The sequence below is a fragment of the Triticum dicoccoides genome, chromosome 3A, assembly GCF_002162155.2.
Source record: "Triticum dicoccoides isolate Atlit2015 ecotype Zavitan chromosome 3A, WEW_v2.0, whole genome shotgun sequence".
Classification (NCBI taxonomy): domain Eukaryota; kingdom Viridiplantae; phylum Streptophyta; class Magnoliopsida; order Poales; family Poaceae; genus Triticum; species Triticum dicoccoides.
Genome location: NC_041384.1, coordinates 54,313,197 through 54,318,497, shown reverse-complemented (window position 1 = coordinate 54,318,497; position 5,301 = coordinate 54,313,197). Strand labels below are relative to the sequence as shown.

Below are 5,301 nucleotides of genomic sequence, written 5' to 3'. Positions count from 1 at the left end.
GAACGTAAAATTACGGTGCATTGATGGTAAAATAGAGGGGAGTGAAGAATAACTATTCCTCACCCATGGTGACGAATAGCGTGCCCTATATATATATTCGCCACCCTGGGTGAGGAATTTTTATTCCTCACCCCAGTCCATCTCTTACAGCCATATTTGAAAACGTAAGAAAGAGAATCCTGTGAGGTAAAATTACATGCTGAAACTGAAAAGGGAACTTCTATTCCGTAAAGCAAAAGAGACAACCATAATATTATCTCGTGCATGCTAGTAAATTACTTTGTGCATGTGTGCAGCCTATATGGCCCATCAACGTAGAAGTATAGAAATCAAAGGATGTTGCCGTAATCTTATGGAATAATTTTTAATCTGCAGCATTTTATGTAATCTTAGGCAATGAGTAGCTAGATCTATTACTATTTCTGTTGGACCGAGTACACCGGGTCCAGCAAAAAATGAAAACCGGTAACTTATTTAACTAACATATGCCATCACTATCTCAGTTCTGTAGCAGCATTTTTTGGCTAACATAAGGCCATTAATTCATTCTGTACACAAGGGCATTTTTAGTAACCACGAAATAAGAAAGTTGTCTAATATACTAGATAGATTCCATGTACTGGTTCTGGGAAATATCGCACATAACAAAATCCATCCTTACGATTACAAATAAAATTCATCCAGAGCTAATTGAACGGCACTTGGCACTAAGTAATCAGCTGCAGGAAACATTCAACAATCACTATTACAAAACTGAGCGTTGCCGAACTTGAAATCTGAGTACCACCAAACTTGAAAACTGAGTACTGCCGAGCTTGATCTTCAATTAGCTTAATTTGCAGGCGACCAGAGATACCCCATCAACTTCATCTGTTCAGCAATGTCTCCTGGACTATAGAGATTAATACATTCTAATCCATGGGCTAGAAGCAGCATAGTATCCTATTAAATTGCACTGTAGCCTTTAGGTTCACTTTTCTTCTCGCCAAAACCTGAATTTTGCTACTGTTTATTTGCAAAAGAAGTTCTGAAATTTCAATTTAACATTACTCATACCCATCCTAAATATAAAAACATTACTCTCTATCCCTCATACATTAGCTGACAACCACTTGAACAAGTACCTGTAAAACAGAATATTTTCAGTTCTCAGAAGTACAACAAACATGTAGAGGCAACTGAAATATATCAACTCGAATTTGCAGCACCCTTGAATATTGACAGGCTGCGTGAGGGTCAGTATCTACCAACGTAAGGACAGGTTCCCAACCACCCAGGTAAGAAATCTAGCATACCGTACAAATTCATTCAACATTCACCTTAAGCACAAAGTAAAAATGCGAAAATCTAAGCTTAGCAAGGTTAGTGTACTATAGGTGTATGCAGTGCCTTCATAGATGAGACAAAGAGCTACAAATGCACCATGCATTGAAAAAAGAAAACCTGACCGCAAGCAGGTACCGCTAGTATTCAGTTCTGAACCTTGAGAAAGTTTTGAACCCTTCCTTATAGAGAACGTCAACAAAATGCAGATCAAAAGTGAAAATCCATATTTTTATTAGACCGATTCAAGTTTAGCAAGATCAGGCCACTGCAGTGTTTAATTTTCGATCTAATCAATGATATGATCGGCCTCCATGGCAGTGGCTTTCCTAACTCAAAAGCTAACAAAACAGTATACTCTTTATTAACAATTCAGTGACATTGCACATTCAGATCACATTTAATTGCATTGGGCTGAGATGATTCATGCTTCTTCTTGGGGTGTTATTCGTCGATGCTTGCAGTGTGCAGCTTGTTTTTCACATTTTATTGTGTTTTACCCTTTTTGATTTCCTTCTTTCCACAACAGAGTAGATTCACAATGATGGGATGACCATCCTAATACAGCAGAAGCTTTCCAGCCCCATTCTAAATTAAATGGCCGAATATATTATTTTTAGCAGAGCGTAAAACAACAGAAATCATGTACCTCTGAAGATGTGGGCATGTCAGCAACCTCATTATCCCCATTGATAGGTATGAAAAAATCAGATATACTTTCGCACGAAAAAAAGGAATCAGATGGACTTGAAGTGTTCTCCTAAAACAAAAATAACAAGTGTTCAGTAATAACCAGTACTGACTAATTATGTACAAGAGAAGGAGAATCGTACTGATAAGTATCTAGAAGGTAAACGTAACCATGGGGAATAAATGCAGCTTGTCTCTATCTTGTGTTTTCATTTGCTTTCTTCAATCGGCTGTCTGGCTTCTCTCATCATTTCTTTTCTAACTTCTCTTAGTCACTTGAGTGAAGGTAAAGATTTACCTTGGCGGCTGCTGCAATCTGATGATAGAACTTTTTTATTTCTGAATCAAATAACCTCAGATGAAAACTATAACACAATCTTAAGTAAAAAAAGAAGTTCATTAGATCAGCGCTGCTATACACACGACAACCCAGCAGCCGACTCATGGACGATTCCATGTGGCAGCTCCAACCGCGTCCGTGAACGCACGAGGCGATTGGTTTTGTTTTTTTAGCTGATGTGTAGAGAAGGCATCGTTCGCAGATCGTTCATGTGTATCGTGTGTGAAGCAATTTCGTCATTAGATTCAGGTAGAATAAATTAGGCTTGAGATCACCTCATGCCACACCCGGCTACGACATAAACAGAAACAACACTGAAAATCAGTAATTTCTCAGCTCCTCCTCATGCATTATAGTAGCTAGTGGACAACGTACAAAGTGGATTAAAGAACACAAAACTGTTTCCCAACAAATATGTGTTGAAGTATTGTAGAAATTAGACTCCAAGGGCTCAAACACAAAACTGGATTCTGCCCCAGAGTTTTATTCTATCAGGTTAGCACTTGAGGCAGACACTTTCCATTCCGTGAAAATCAAATGGACATTATGAATTCGAAAACAATGATTCGCTTGAACCCAAAAGAAAACAAACTAACGACATAATAAAGTAGTAACCTACTCCAAAAGGAAACAAGACCATTAGTAAAAGCAATAAATGCCTACTCTTCTTGCCATTTGCAATAACAGGCTGCAGGTTACTTTTCAGAATACTATCACGCAAATCAGATTCTGATTAACCTCCTTTAAATTTCTTTGAGCTAAGTTGGCTAATTGTTTTCCCTAAGACGAGCTCGTGCAACGAAGTCCAACTAAATCGGATCATTTCACAACTGCAGGTAGATCAATCATACAATCACCGTAACTTATCCTATTCTGAGTTTCTGACACACCGTATCAAAGAATTGGGTCAAAGAGTTATACATACAAGAAAGGAACAAGTAAGATTCCTCCTAAAGTCACGAGAACAAAAATAACCATAACCTTTTGAGGCACCTGGGGGTCCTCTCATCCTCTGCCTGGTTAATATGGGCAAGATCTGGATGTTGGGGCGACTAGTGGCACTCAGGTAGGGAAATTGCAATCGAGATGCTCAATGCTGCCCAGGACACCGGACATGCTGCAGGCCAAACACCATGCTACGAGCCTACGAAGCCTCCCGCAAGGCCTGGCCGTCGACCGACGAAGCCTCCACTAGTCGCGAAGCCCCCCGCGTCCCTGCTGGCCTCAACGCTGCCGCCGACCAATGGGCGCACCCCCCGCAACACACAACGAGATCACATCTTAAAAAGAATTAGAAAATCATGCATACAAGAATTAGATAGTAAAAATCCCTCATATCCCACCCCGTAACTAAGAAATTCATGGCAAAAAGTAAATTGGTCTAAGGTAAGCACGCATCAAATTTCAAATCCCAATCTTCTTTATCCCGAGGGAAAGCTGCAACAATGTACTCACAGTCACAGATCCGTTGTCTCCTGCAAATCCTCGGTGGCATGGAACCACCGAACACTTGTCTCCGTCAGCCGTGATGAGAGGCCATGCACAACGCGGTTAAGAGAACAATCCCCGATCAACTTGCCGAGCCATCCACAGCCCCAATGACGCCGAGGTCACCTGCCACGATATCCGCCGCAGCGCCGCCCAACCCCAAAGCCTGCCGCCGCTCACCGCGGCGCCGAGCACCACGGCCCCGCCTGCCCATTGACCACCACACCCTCAAGTAGCCGCCGCTCATCGCACAGTATTTGCCGTTGAAGTTCAACCTCTCGCATCGCCATGATTATAGGAGAACAGGAAAGTGGGCTGAGTAGTAGTAATCCCCACGACTAGCTAAAAATATTGCGTGCCCTTTATCTTTTCAGAGGTCGTGCACGTTTTCTAAAAAAAAGAAGTAACCCGGCATGTGAAGTGGTAACCTAAAATTACCTCAGGGAGTGAGAAAAATTACAGAGGGAAGTCAAATCTGAGAAATATTGTTCTGGCTGGCTCGGTCGGATGGCTGGGGTGAAGAATTACTTATTCTTCACCCCGGGTTATTAATAGAATATATATATATATATATATATATATATATATATATATATATATATATATATATAGATGTGTCCCATGCTAGACTAAATAAAGTTCGAGCGCATGCATGGGACGACCCCCCTGCCGCCGCCACCTTGAAATTGGGAAACATGCATCGTACGTATTGAACCAGGCTTGGAGTCGGGTACGGTGTTCGGTTTGTAATGTAGTTGGTGGTCCATCAAAGTTGTGCATTTGGCATTTAAAAACATCACACACCACCGTACCCATACATATTTTCAGGCTGCATGTAGTGTATAAGGGGTCTTTTGATCGACCACATCTTCCTTGTGCGGTTTTTTGTGACGAAACTCATATCTGTGGGCTCCCTTAGTGTATATATGTCATCTCTTTGACCGATAATGAGGGGTATGTGTTGGCCGTGAATGGATTCCTCCTAGTTCGTGTTAGGGACGGTCACCGTCACATGTCGCTCAACCAAAGCTCGAGCTCATGCGTTGTCAGGATTCCCTCCCACATGCTCGGATTGGGTTCGACCTACGTCAAACCCTGCGTATCTCGTCCTTAACTACCTTGCCTTCATGGTTGTTGTCTGTATTGAGAGGTAGGCACCACATCTAAATTGTACATTATTCTATATTGAAAACACACATCACCCCTTCCCAACGTACATCATTTTGAGCCGCATGCAAGAGGTGCTGGTTTTGTGGTCCCTCTCATGGAATTTTTACGATGGTTCAATTTACTGGCCCAAGTGGTTTATCGACAACAACAACTGTTGTTTGAGCAAACGATAGATTCATTGGTCCGTCTTATGGTAGGTCATGGCAACATGCATGTATGACTAAAGTATCGATCATTACGTGCATCCGCCCCGCTGACACGAAGTGGGAGGCGGTGGGCCAAGCATCCTA

The 5,301-nt window shown here is 41.9% G+C and overlaps 1 long non-coding RNA gene across 1 annotated transcript; it reads right to left on the bottom strand.

Annotated features, from left to right (window-relative positions):
- Nucleotides 1-633: 633 nt before the first annotated feature.
- Nucleotides 634-2,312, bottom strand: LOC119271194. The gene is made up of 3 exons (XR_005134447.1): nt 2,157-2,312; nt 1,973-2,083; nt 634-1,124 (listed from the first exon to the last, which is right to left on the bottom strand). It is a non-coding gene; the product is annotated as an uncharacterized LOC119271194 (long non-coding RNA).
- Nucleotides 2,313-5,301: the final 2,989 nt, after the last annotated feature.